This window comes from Macaca fascicularis, chromosome 14 (genome assembly GCF_037993035.2).
Source record: "Macaca fascicularis isolate 582-1 chromosome 14, T2T-MFA8v1.1".
Lineage (NCBI taxonomy): Eukaryota > Metazoa > Chordata > Mammalia > Primates > Cercopithecidae > Macaca > Macaca fascicularis.
Genome location: NC_088388.1, coordinates 86245177 through 86260539, shown reverse-complemented (window position 1 = coordinate 86260539; position 15363 = coordinate 86245177). Strand labels below are relative to the sequence as shown.

General features: G+C 35.0%; 1 protein-coding gene across 34 annotated transcripts in view; it reads right to left on the bottom strand.

Moving 5' to 3' along the window:
• Nucleotides 1-15363, bottom strand: part of TMEM135 (transmembrane protein 135) — a 350227-nt gene that overhangs the window by 62011 nt on the left and 272853 nt on the right. The window lies entirely within an intron of this gene.

Here is a 15363-nt window from a genome sequence, read left to right as displayed (position 1 = left end):
CGTGTTTCATACCAGTAGAAATTGCTGGTGTTTTCAAAAGTGAGATAAGGAAAGCCTCATCTTTCATAAGAATCCCTGAAAATATCTTACAATGACACCCTGCAAGGAAGGTTCATACAATATTAGTATTTGGAATTACCAAATACAATAAACATTTTTAACATTCAAGGAAGAAACAGAAGTTAAGATAACAATTGTGTTTCCAATAATAGAACTGGATGCTTTTGCGATAATAAAAGAAATCTAACCTGATAAGCTCAATTGTTCTCCACTGTCTGATTTTTAATATCATTCTTGTTCTGAACACGCCCAAAGACCTCAAAACCATAAAAATTGCATAATCCATTTCAGTGATCAAATCACTTTAGAAAGCATTTGAGAGCAGCTGAGATTCAGAGGTCCTAAGCTGTCACAAAGCTTGAAAACACAAAGCTGTGTTCTCCTCCTCTTTATATTTTGCATTTGAGGATGACAGTAACATGATAAACAGACAGCACTCAGCCACCATCAAGGCCCTACCAGTACAAAGAGGCTTTGTGATTAACAAGGGAAAATAAAAAAGGGAAGAGACCCACATTTTCCTTCCTCTAGGGAAGACGCTAGACAGAGATGACTGAAATTTTAGAACTTAAAAGCTTCTCTCATTTCTATTAGCTCACTTTGCAGGTAAACACTTTCCTGGCTCAGTGATTCAATCACACATCTCAAACAAAATCTGCTGAAAATTGATAATGGTGGAAAAATATTGTTTTGCTGTGAATTTTAGATGAACTTGTATATAGATGGTATACTTTCTCTCCCAGTGAGCCCATTCACTGAAACCATACAACGTGAAAAATAAGCCTCCAAATATGGATGTTTTATTTGAAGTTTTAAGGATGTAGACTGGAATAAGGCCAAATAATTCCCATTTGTGCTATCTATGCTAATTCTTAAAAATGTCTAAAATAGACTGGAAAAGGAAAAAAATGTAACTTGATATTATATATATGTAGTGTGTGTGTGTATGTGTATTCTCGTTCTACATGCACACAAACATACACATACACATACACACACATAAAATTTCCTTCTGTGTTGCCATTCATTTAAAAAAATTATCCATGGCAAGCACAGTGGTTTCGAAATATCTTTTCCCTATCCTTTTTTTCCACTTCTGGTGTCCCCCACAGCCATGGCCGCCACTGTCGCAGGGGAACCCCTGCTTCCCCGGAGGAATTGCTACCAAAAGGCGACGCAGAGAAGACTAAGGAGGAGTTGGAGGAGGATGATGAGGAGGAGCTAGATGAGACCTTGTCGGAGAGACTATGGGGCCTGACGGTGATGTTTCCAAAAAGGGTTCAGTTGGCGGCCAGAACCTCTTCTTTCTCTCCCTCTTTGTGGCTCAAAAAATGTACAGGTTTTCCAGGGCAGCCGTGTGGATTGGAAACACTTCCTTTATGATCCTGGTTCTTCCCGTTGTTTTTGAGACTGAGAAAATGCAAATGGAGCAACAGCAGCAACCGCGGCAGATACTTCTAAGGCCTAACACAGGGCTCTCAGGAGGAATGCAAGGGGCTCTACCTTCACTTCCTGGAAAGATCTAGATTGTTACTGCCATATATGAGTTGTTTCAGTGGGAGAAGTTTGAAATTCAATAGTGTTTGAACTGCTGATTATTTGAATTTTTTTTTTTTAACTTTGGCACATTGATCCATCTAAACCTGGTGGGGAGAAATCTCCCCACATTGTCTCATGAAGAGACTTAACTTGCAACTATGCCCTCCACGCTATCCTGACTTACCTCAGTCTTCACTCTGATACCAGGGTGCAGCCATGCAGATGGTTATTCCAACTTTGGCCACACACTCCTTTCACAAAATTGCTCCTAACTGGAAGATCTCACTTTCCCCTGTGGGGTAGGTACTGATGCCAGTGGGAGGGATGTACCCCTGACCATTAATGACTGCTTTCTTTTTCTTTTTTTTTTTCCTTAAAGAATGGAGCTGTCGGGGAGGGACATGCACACAATGTAAAACAGACAAAATGCACTACAACTGTGGTGTAAAGTGGCCACTATGAATCCCCATGTATAAGAGGAAAGAGACTGGCTGCAGCTTCAGCCACAGGATGGGGACTGTGGAAGACAGGGCAGGAGCTCCTTTCCTCTGCATATTTTGACTGTTAGACTTTGTCTGTGTGTTTAAAAAAACAGAAGTCAGTGCTCACTTTTTTAATTTAAATATTAAAAGTGATTCCAACTGAAAAAAAGCCTTTTTCCCAAAATAAACACAGAATACAGTAAAATAATTGTTCTGCAAAATATAATCAATATCAATACATAATCAAATATATATAATATATACTCAAAATATAATCAAGTTATTAACTGATATTTCTAAAGACTATAAATGTAATTTCTATTCAAACTAAATTGGAACGTATTCTTAGCAAAGGACTTAGACGTACATATGATATAGGAAGTACGTGCTTGTGGTCAGTTTGTATCTGGCAATCTGTGACTTAATTTTGATCAAGAATGTGCCAGACTTATATTTAAAAATATGTTCACAGTTTTATTGAGATACCATTGACATATTATACAATTCACGACCTAAAGTGTATCAGTCAGTGGTTTCCGGTATATTCAGACTTGTGCAGCCATCACCACAATTACTTTTAGAACATTTTCATCAACTCTAAAAAAAAAAAACCCTTACCCATTAGTAATCATTCCCTACACCCCCAACTCCCCTAGGCCACCAATCTAATTTGTATCCCTACAGATTTTTCTATTCTGGACATTTTTGATAAATAGAATCATATAAATACGATCTTTGCAGCTTCGATTTAAATAATAAAAACAACTAACATTTATTGAGTGCTTACTATGCAGTAGACATTCAATACAATAACCCCATGAGGTAAGTACTATTATTATCCCCACTGAAGATGAGAAATGTGAGGCACAAAGAGGCTACGTAACTTACCCAAGGTCACAAAACAAGTGAGATGGAAAAGGATTTGAACCAACACAGCTGGATTCCAGAGTTCCCTCTCAACTATACTATAGTGTCTTTTGATTACCTCTGACACAGAACTTAAATAAAAGAATATAATAGAAAGATTCAGGCTTGAGAAAGACACAGTGAGTTACAGCACAGCCCAGTGAGTTATAGCACCTCATAAGTAGTAAAGCAAATGGTTAAATTTAACTGCTTCAAATTTGAGCAGCTGTATCAGCAAAGTCTCGTCAAAGAACTTTCTGTGATTAGTAATAATGCTCCTTAAACAAGAAGCAGACATCTTAGCATGCAAAAGAGGATACCAGAACTCGAAAGGATATAATGTTTGGATGTTTAGTCACACTCAACATTGCTAAGAGTTATCACCAGTTTCTTAGTGAAGAATTGAAGATTAGTATCAGAATCCATTCCTAGGGTTTATATGGAAATAAAAGGCATATAATCATATAGCCTACATAATATAATCTCATTTGAGAAGCTGAAAGACATATATACACACAACACCTATACACATATAAATGTGTGGAAGGAGAGAGGAAAGAAGTGAAGGCAGGAGGAAGGAAAGGGGCAAAAGAGGGAGGACAGGAGGAAGAGCGAAGGCAAGCAGGACCAACAGACAGAGGCATAGCCAACAGACTAAAGGGATATAAACAAAGCTGGTAGTTACTTGTCTCTGAAAGAAGAGATTATGGGTGATAATTATAATTTTTTCAGTCATATTTGCTCATTTTTCCACAATGAGCAAAAGACGTGTTTTTGCCTCCCCAAAAATCACTTGAATACAATCTTAATTTGAGGCCACTGTCCTCTAAAATGCTCTACAAAACTCCAGTTATTGACTTTAATTCACAGGGCATCGTGTCTCAATATGAAGCTTCCTCATTCTCAATGAATCTTTTTATATTCATCATAAATTCCCAAATTAAAAAATATTTTGAAGAATCATATTACATATTACAACATAATTTAAGTAAACAAACCCAAAAGTTAATTCTTTAAGGTATCTGCATTTTATCATCTTTTCATAGCGAACAGCTTCCAACTTCTGTATTTACTTATAATTTGCAAATTGTATCTTATTCCAAATAACTTTAATCTCACATTTTCAAAATCAGATTATATTTATATCTCAAGCCTAAATGAGATGGAATTAGCTGTAATTAAAACTGAGGTATAAAGTTACATAAGTTTATACAGTTGGAATCACTTATTTTGGTCAATATAATGGATCCTCTAATAATATTTAAACATAAAATGATATTTAGTTTAAAAGTAAATTCAAATAGGTTTATAACTTCAAACCTCATTTTAAAAGACATGCATTAAAAGGTTGTCCTACATGGAGACAGGGAGTAACCTACTCCTTGGAGTAATAGGCAGGTCTTGAGGTCAATGTTTTTAATAGATCCCTTAAACATCAACGTATTTCATTATAAAGTTAAAAAGTTATTCCCAGTTTTGTAATTTACCAACCAGATGATATACTAGCAAATTCTGGGAAAATAGTATCTTATAGCTACATTGAAGATACACACAAAATGAATGTATATCCTTTAAATACAAAGGGCTACTCTAGATAAACACTGAAGACCTCCTCTCACCTTCACTTCCTCCCTTACAGGCAGGGAGAGAAACAGTCAACTATAAAGAAAGGCCAACTGCATGGCAGCTCTTTGGCTACGATAATTTTTTAAAGTGCTTGTAGATACTTTTTTTTTCAAGAGACAAGATTCTCCTCATGCTGCCCAAGCTGGAGTACAGTGGCTATTCACAGGAACAATCGTAGCGCACTACAGTCCTGAATTCCTGGGCTCAAGCAATCTTCCTTTCTCAGCCTCCTGTGTAACTGGGACGGTAGGCATGTGCCACCATGCCCAGCTCCTGCAGATACGTTAAGAGTCACCTGTGGCTTTATCTAGTTATGATAAAACATGTCCAGAAAGATCTGAATAATGAAGAAAAACTGGATGCCTTATTTGGCTTCATTCATCACTCATTTTAATCTTTCTAGCTTTTTAAATCCAGTTTTCAATGGATACACTAACAACTAGTTCACAGTAAGGCTGGCAATAGAGGGAAGGATGGCAGAATTTTGCTTCTCTGCAAATTCAGGGCCAATATATTTGTTTCTTTGCCCTGCCCTCTTCCTCCCACCCCTACCTGCTCTGAAGTGCCAATCTCCACTTTATACTCCAAGATCCCTTTTTGTCCAGTCCCATTTACTGTGCTGTCCCAAATTCCTCTAGTCAGAGTAGGGAAGAAATGGAGAAGAAAGGGAAAAAAAGAGGAATGAAAGGAAAAGCCCTATTTTAAATCATAATCCCAATCCTTCGGCTCCTCAATTTGTAGTATTAACCTACTTAGTTTTGTTATTTTATATTTTGTAGGGATGGGATCTCCCTATGTTGTCCAAGCTGGTATCGAACTCCTGGGCTCAAACTATCCTCCTGCCTCAGCTCTTCAAGTGCTGGAATTACAGGAATGAGCTGCTGTACCAGGCCCTTATTTTGTTTTTAACCATTCTACCACTAAGATCTCCAGTTTTGTCCTTCTGTCCCATCACTCCCCATTCCCCCACATGCTGAACTCTAGCTCCAAATATGGGACTGTGGAGTAGCTCACATCTGGATAATTCCCAGTCCTTTTGCTTTAGGGCTAACACGCTGGACATCAATGTATTTTCCCAAAGAAATATTATCATAAATATTATTTGTTTCTATAGTACCATTGGCACTGTACTTCAACTATATTTTATAGATTCATTTATAGGTTGAATGACTTTTAAAGATGGGCTTGGAAACATAAATAATGTTTAAAAATATTATGTTCTTGTAGGATTATCTGTTCTAAGTTTTCATAGCCACAGGGATCATTTTATCCATGACAAATTTAAGATGAAAGAAGCCAAGTATCTTATTGAAGGTCACAGAGTTTGTAAGTGGTAGAGCCAAAACCTAAAGAGGGGTCTGTTATATACGGCATTGAAGACTGTATGATTTCTGTTCTACCATGGAACCTCCTAAAACACGAGTATGCTTTTAATTAAGTCAATGAAAACTCTGAAAGGCTAAAAATTTTACTTCAAATCCTTAAATTTTTTTTAACTGAGCATCATTCATGTACTGTTTTACCTAAAATTCCCTCTAGTAATCACCAATACTAATAAACTATTACTGACATTGTCAAGGAAAAAAATACCCAAATTATTTTTAAAACTCGCCACTGTTATTAGAAATTTATCATAATCATTTCTTTTATGTATGAATGTTTGATGTGCTGAGACTTCCGCAAAGGTAACAGATTGTTATATATAAGACACCCTTCTTGCTCAAAACATAAATGCTTTATTGAAAAAATGCTTTTTTAAAATCTGTGGACTGTCATTTTCAAAACAACAACATTTTATTTTCATTTCTCCTAACTTCTAAAGGTAAACTGAATTTATAAGAACTATTAATTTTTGTCAATAATATAAAAAGAATTTATAAAACATGCAACAAATTTACTTTTTCATGAGACAACGATTGTTACTATGAAATTCTAGGTAAATTGTAACTTAGAGAGAAATAAGATTACACAGTGCCAATTTGATTTACCTTAAAATGCTAACAAGTTAAAATTGCATCAGGTTAGAAATGTACACCAGGCTATATATATATATATATATATATATATATATATATATATATATATATATACACACACACACACACACACACACACATATATATATATATGGCTCATCCTTTATTTTAAGTTCAAACAACCATCTTGATTGACAAAGAGGCTACTATATCCAGTGGAACCTCTGAGAACTATTGCAGAACTAGGATAAGACCATCAGCAATGAATAATGTATTAGTGGTGTGAGTTTTCCACTGATTTAATAACATGTGAATGTTATCCACTTTTGAACTTTGACATCAGTGAAAATAACAAATAAAATATTCACATTTTTAAAACCACCTAAGAGTGTCATTTTTATTGCAAGTTTTTGAAAGGCAACGGGCCATTTTTGACATGATCGTGTCCCATTAAGTCCTTACCTTAGGGAGTTGCATTTAGGTTCATGCTGTTTCTCCATACAATATTTCTCTTTGCCTTCTACTAAAACAATTTATATTCATCATAAAATGTTGGAGTAATTTCTTTATCTGAGCACAACTACCTCAAAGACTGACATGTAAAAAAAATGACAACAGATTTGCCACTAGTTTCTCATTCTTAGAGTACACTCAACAAATGAGCAGGCAAATTTTTTTCTACCAATAAAGAAAGTCAGATCACAGTCATGTGACTTGGTGTAATAAGCTTTTTATTCTCAAAGGAAATGATTCACAACATTTATGAACCCATGTTTTCTCATCTTTTCCATTTGTTTTGAGGAAAGCAACAGTCCTAACAATCTCAATACTTCTTTTCATTGAACAAATTTTGCATTTTTGGTAAACTCACAGGTTTGGTTGCCAATAATAGAAGTGCCTCATTTCATCTGTATATATCTTCTGAGGAATAATGGCTTCATGTATGTCCATGTCTGTCTCTCTCTCTATATATATATATACATACACACACACACACACATACACATATATATATATATTTTTTGAGATCAAGTTTCGCTCTTGTTGCCCAGGCTGGAGTGCAACGGTATGATCTCGGCTCACCGCAACCTCCGCCTCCCAGGTCCAAGTGATTCTTCTGCCTCAGCCTCCCAAGTAGCTGGGATTACAGGCATGTGCCACCCCGCCTGGCTAATTTTGTATTTTTAGTAGAGACAGGGTTTCTCCATGTTGGTCAGGCTGGTCTCGAACTCCTGACCTCAGGTGATCTACCCGCCTCAGCCTCCCAAAGTGCTGGGATTACAGGCATGAGCCACTGCGCCCAGCTCCATGTCTATTTTTATAAGAAATTAAATTACGTTTTAAGAAAGATCATGTATTTAGAAAGCCACGAGCATTAGATTTTTCTATTTCCTACTTTTTTTCAGTCCTCGTTCACTTAAAACACATGTGCAAGGCTTCCAAACCATTTTAATTTCCTCCTAATCATTTATAATAATTTCTCCCAGACAATTTTAATAATGTACCCCTAAATGTTGACATTATGGACCTGACTTTAGACTCTATTCTCTTTCCCATTCCCCAATTTATCAATCTTGTCTGCTTCTTCAGTCTTCTCTTATTCACTTAAACTTTCCCAGAGTCTAGTCTCTCCAGTCTAAGAAAGAGAGCGAAGGAGGGTAGGAAGGGGACAAGAAAGAAAAGAAAAACCCTTAATCCTCTAACAAATGGCCCTATCTTTTTCTCTCAAGCTTCTTGAGTTTACTAAACTCACTCTTACTTCCTTATTTTACATTTATTTCTTAATCCACTACCCCAACCCAACTACAGAAATTTCTCTAGCAGCTTACCACTGACCCTCAGACTGCAGATGAATACTTTTTACCTCTCACTTACTGGATAATCTAGAGCAGTAACAATAAAGATAATACTGTCCTTACTGAAATTCTGTATTTTAGTCAACTTTCTCTCTTGGTTTAAAAACAACAATCATTACTCTTAACTCTGCGTTTGCTAAGTGATCAGTCACTGTTCTAGGTGCTCACACGTTTTAGTTCATGTTTTTTCTCACTACTGGCTGCTATCCATCAGTGAGTCAACGCAGCTTTTTAAAAACATAAATTAGAATAGAAAATATCCAAATATATCACATGTAGGAAGGTAAGTATTTTTCTGGGAAATTTATATACATATATATACGTGTATATATGGTAACATAATCATAATATATAAAATACAGTTCTTATTTTGGATCACATCAAAAACATTTGAAAGACACTGTGTCATATTCAATCCTCACAGCCCTACCTATGAGGCCCACATGTTAATTTACACTTTTCATAATGAAGAAAATGAGGTATAGTAAAGTTATGTAATTTGTCTAAAGTCAGACAGCTAGTGCGACAGCTAATAGTAGACCCTAAATTTAACAAGGTATTTATAATGCCTCTTGCCACTACTCCGGCCTCGCTTTACTGACTCCTTTCCTACTGCCTATGCTTCGAACATCAAGATTCTCCAGTCCATACTTGGAACCCTTTTTCTTAATCTCCATATTCTCACCACAGAACACTATCAACCTGCGTGGTTTAAACTAATATCTACAGGCTGATAACTCCTACATTTCTACCCCTGGCCTAGATTTATCACCTGAGCTCTGAATACCCAACTGATACCCATTATTTCTCTAGCTGAATATCATAGCCTCAGTATTTGCAAAGCTTATATTCAATGTTCACACATTTTTCCTATTTTATAATTCGCTTACCTTCCAGCGTTTTTCCTCTTCCTCATCCAAGCAGCAATCCTTACACCTCAGATAAACCTACTTTCCACCATAACGTTGCCATAAGCTTTGGTCAAGTCCTCACCATTTCTCTGCTGGATAACTGCAACAGCATCCCCTATTACCTGTGATATATCCCCTCCAAATCCCAAATTCACTGTCTGCATTGCTGCAAGTAATCCCTTTACAATAAAATCTAATTATTTAAGGCACATCTCCTAACTCTGAAGTACAACTTTTAACCTCTAAATTCTGTATATAATTTAATTTTTTTAGACTAGGTTCCTGTGTATTTTTAAGCAATTTTTTTAAAAAAGAACCTAAGATCATATGTTTGGCCATAAAACAAGTCTTAAAAAATTCAAAAACTTGGCCGGGCGCGGTGGCTCAAGCCTGTAATCCCAGCACTTTGGGAGGCCGAGACGGGCGGATCACGAGGTCAGGAGATCGAGACCATCCTGGCGAACACGGTGAAACCCCGTCTCTACTAAAAAATACAAAAAACTAGCCGGGCGAGGTGGCGGGTGCCTGTAGTCCCAGCCACTCGGGAGGCTGAGGCAGGAGAATGGCGTAAACCCGGGAGGCGGAGCTTGCAGTGAGCTGAGATCTGGCCACTGCACTCCAGCCTGGACCACAAAGCGAGACTCCGCCTCAAAAAAAAAAAAAAAAAAAAAAAATTCAAAAACTTGAAATCATATCAAGTCCCTTCTCTGACCAGGATGGAATAAAAGTAGAAGCCAATAACAAAGGGAACTTTGGAAACTACACATAGACATTAAACAATACACTGAGTGACCAATGAAGAAATTAAGAAGAAAATTTAAACATTTCTTGAAACAAATGAAAATGGAAACACAACAAACCAAAATCTATGAAATACGGTGAAAGCAATACTAAGAGAAAAGTTCGTAATAAGCACCTACATCAAAAAGCAGAAAAACTTTAAGCAAACAACCTAACAATGCATCTTAAAGAACTAGAAAAGCAAGAGCAAACCAAGTCCAAAATTAGCAGAAGAAAATAATATCAAAGTAGAAATAAAAGAAATACACACCAAAAATACAAAAGATCAACAAAATGAAAAGCTGGTTTTTTGAAAAGATAAACAGATCAAAAAACCTTTAGCCAGAATAACTAAGCAAAATGCAGAAATGCATCAGAGATGAAAACGGAGACAGTGCAACTCATGTAATTCAATTGAATTACAGTAGAAATTCAAATGCTCCTAAGAGACTATAATGATCAACTATATGCCAATAAAGTGGAATACCTTCAAGAAATGAATACATTCCTAGACACATACAATCTACCAAAATTGAACCATGAAGAATTCCAAAACCTGAATAGACCAACGACAAAGGATGATATTGAAGCTGTAATAAAGTCTCCCAGCAAAGAAAAGCCCAGAACACAATAGCTTCACCGCAGAATTTTACTATGTGAACTAATACCAATCCTACTCAAACTATTCTAAAAAATAAAGAAGAAAAGAATACTTCCAAACTCATTCTATGAGGACAGTAGTACCCTGATACCAAAACCAAAGATATAGCAATAAAAGAAAACTACAGGTCAATATATCTGATAAACACTGATACAAAAATCCTCAACAAAATACTAGCAAACCAAATTAAACAGCACACTAAAAAGATAATTCATCATGAAAAACTGGGATTTATCCCAGGGATGCAAGGATGGTTTAACATATGTAAATCAGTACTAAGTGAAAGCAGTACTAAGAGAAAAGTTATAACAATAAGCACTTACATCAAAAAAGCGGAAAAACTTTAAACAACCTAACAATGCACCTTAAAGAACTAGAAAAGAGCAAACCAAGCCCAAAATTAGCAGAAGAAAATAATAAATATCAAAGTAGAAAAAAATGAAATACACACAAAAAATAAAAAAGATCAACAAAATGAAAAGCTGGTTTTTTTTGAAAAGATAAATCAATGTGATACATCATATAAACAGTATAAAAAACAAAAAACATATGCTCATTTCAATTGATACTGGAAAAGCATTTAACAAAATTCAGTATCTTTTCATGATAAAAACCCTCAAAAACCTGAAAGGAATATACTTCCACATAATAACAGTCACATACAACAGACCCACAGATAGTATTATACTGAATGAGAAAAAACTGAAAGCCTTTCTTCTAAGATCTGGAACACAACAGGGATGCCCACTTTCACGACTGTTATTCAACATAGTACTGAAAGTCCTAGCTAGAGCAATCAGACAAGAGACAGAAATGAAATTCAATTTGGAAACGAAGAAGTTAAATTATCCTTCTTTGCAGATGATAGATACGGAAAAACCTAAAGACGCTACTAAAAACTATTAGAATAAACAAATTCAGTAAAGTTGCAGGATCCAAATCAACATACTAAAATCAGTAGTATTTCTATATCCCAACAGTGAACATTCTGAAAAATAAATCAAGAAAGTAATCCCATTTACAATAGCTACAAATACAATTAAATACCTAGGAATTAACCAAAGAAATGAAAGATCTCTACAATGAAAACTATAAAACACTGATACAAGAAATTAAAGAGGACACCGAAAAATAAAAAGATTTCCATGTTCATGGAGTATAAGAATCAGTATTGTCAAAATGTCCACACTACTCAAAGCAATCTACAGATTCAGTATAATCCCTATCAAAATGCTAAGGACAGTCTTCATAGAAATAGAAAAAAAAAATCATATAATTTACACGGAACCACAAATGACCCAAAATAGCCAAAGCTATCCTAAGCAAGAAGAACAAAACTGGAAGAATCACATTACCTGACTTCAAATTACACTACAATTACGCTACTTCTTCAAAAGAAGACATACAAATGGCAAGCAGGTATATAAGAAGGTGCTCAACATCATTGATCATCAGAGAAACGCAAATCAAAACTACAATGAAATATCATCTCACCCTAGTTAAAATGACTTTTATCCAAAACACAGGCAATAACAAATGCTGTGAGAAGGTGTGAAGAAAAGGAAACCCCTGTACACTGTTAGTGGGAATGTAAATTAGTACAAACACTATGGAGAACAGTTTGGAGGTTTCTCAAAGAACTAAAAATAGAACTACAATATGAACCGGCAATCTCACTGCTAGGTATATTCCCAAAAGAAAGCAAATCAGTATATCAAAGAGATATCAAGCACTCTCACATTTATTGCAGCATTATTCACAATAGCCAAGATTTGCAAGCAATGTAAGTTCCCATCAACACATGAATGGATGAAGAAAATATAGTACATACACACAATGGAATGCTATTCAGCTTTTTTTTTTTTTTTTTCTAAAGAAAGGGCTATCATTTGCAGCAACACGGATGGGACTCAAGGACTTTAAGTGAAATAAGCCAGGAACACAAAGGCAAACATTTATGAAAGCTAAAAACTAAAACAATTGAACTCATGGAGATAGAGAGTAGAACAAGGGTTACCAGAGGCTGGAAAAAGTAGTGGTGGGGCAGGATGGAGGGTAGTGGGGATGGTTAATGAGTACAAAAATACAGTTAGATACAATGAATAAGACCTACTATTTGATAGCACAACAGGGTGACTATAGTCAACAATTTACTGCACATTTAAAAATAACTAAGAATATAATTAGGATGTTTGCAACACAGAGAAATGATAAATGCTTGAGGCAATGAAACATTTATCCTGATATGACAGTTAGGTATGCACTGTATGCCTGTATCAAAACATCTCACGAACCCCGTAAGTATATACGCCTACTATATACCTATAAAAATTAAAAATTTTAAAAATTAAAAATAAACATAGAACCTAATTAACATTAAAGACCTTTCACTTAAAAATCAGTAAATAGTTTAAAGGTCAAGATCAAAAGTTTTTTATTTGCTGCTAAAGTTATCTCTAATATACTAAGGTATACTTATATAAAGATGTTCAAGAATAATCACAAGTCTTTCACTCATACTTGCAGGTTGTCCAATCAATAAATAGTCTGGTTTTCTTAAATAGATAAACTAAATCTACACCTTGAGACTAATAAAATCATTTATTTATGCCTTCACAGAGAATTGATTAGAATTCTCAAATGGCAAAAAGAAATAATGTTTCTAAATGTTTAAAGTATAACAATAAACTCTGACTTGCACTGATTTCTAACTATAAATGCCATGCTGCACAATGTTGACATCAGATTATTTAAGATATTTCTATTGTGAATCAGTCCCATATAGTCTATAGATTAACTGCTATGACATGTTGGAACCATTCACTCTATATGTTAAAATAAACCTGGATTTGTTGTTGCCTTTGCAAAGGCATGTGGAAAGAATTTCTAACTGGTACTTATTAGATTAGGATCAAAGTAGTTATAATACACTTTACAGTACTACTTTAAATTTATCTATAAAAAATTATGCTGAACTACTTCCTTTCTCTCAAATATTCTTCATAGACAGGTACCTAATGGTGAATATAAAACCAATGAACTAGTATTTGTAAATGTTGCATTTTTTTTTATGTGTGCGTAGGATTAAGTGCAACAGTTTTGATGTTTATTGTTGATTCTTTCTTTTGCTTCTTAATTAAAAGAGTTAGTGATCAAAAGAAACTGATTTATTTTTCCACATGACTGTTGGGAAGGCCCAATCCTGAATGAAAAATTATGATGAATGCAAACTGATTTGCCCATAAATACATATTTGGAAGTAAAGAAATTATTTCAAGGGGTGCATGAGACCAAATTTTCTAAAAAGTTTTTAAATATGACTTCTGCTTGGCCAAAATCAACAGAAACAAACAATGACCTAAGGTACAGCAATGACAATAGCATACATAATAAAAATAAGGTGACTGAACAAAGGAGGTAAAACTATTATGAAGAATGCCCACTGAGATTATACAAAAAGCTCTTTCAAAACATCCTCAGGATATGTTCCACCTTCTCTTGTAATCCCATTCCTAACAGAATCCATAGCATGTATATCAAGAGACACTTGTGATGGCTAGCTACATGGCTGTCAGGCCAGCTGACCAGAAAAGAACTAGAACTCTCTCCTCACACATTACCTTTTCCCAGCCCAAGCCTTTGAAGCATTTCACATTACACACCAGAAGTAAGTGGGTGATTTCATTTGAACATAAGCCTTACTTCTGGTGTATAATGTGAAAATCTGATCATTAACATATGAAATATATGTAAAATAACTATTACAAAACTATTAAGAGCTATGCAAAAGTAAGTTACTTCATTACACATTATAGTTTTCACATAGTTTTCAATATCAAAAACGTGTTGCTTTTAAGTAAATTCATAGTATAGTCATCACATCTTGCGACATCTTTGGAAAACATTTATGAAACTACTTCTCAAGTTCTTTCTTTGAAAAAAAAAAACGGCATATTTTCTTTTTCTTGAAAGCAGGCCTCATTTCCCCATTTCCCCTTTGCCCATTTCCCCTTTGCCCATTAGGATAAAAACACAAGTTGACTTATTTCAAACATAAAATTCTTCCCTATCCTCTTCTCATAGGAGGTTACCATAAATGGAGTCCTGGGGACAGTCTCATTTGACTATCCAACTTCATGCAATTAGATTTAACATAATTGTTAATAAATGAAATAAATGTGTCTTCAAATATATGTATTTATAATAAAATTTAATTTTAAAATAAAATATTCAAATGCAAGTGGACCTGCCAAGTGTCATGTACAATAGTGTTTGTTCATTCCCAAACACAAGCTAGCATGCAGACAAATCTAATATTGTTTTGTTTGGTTGTAATACTTTATAAATTGTTTGGTTTTACCATATACCAAACCTCTGCTGTTGAGCTATTCAAACTAACTCCTGCCAAGAACAGTGAATTTGGTGATAGTACTTCTTTCGGGAGAAAAACAACCAGTTTCCTCAGAAAATTAAAAGTGTTTATTTTGGCACTTAAACCTTGTATTGAGCCTTCTGGAAAGTATTTTAAACTGTTGTTTTTAACCTAGACTTGTGACTGAAACAGGA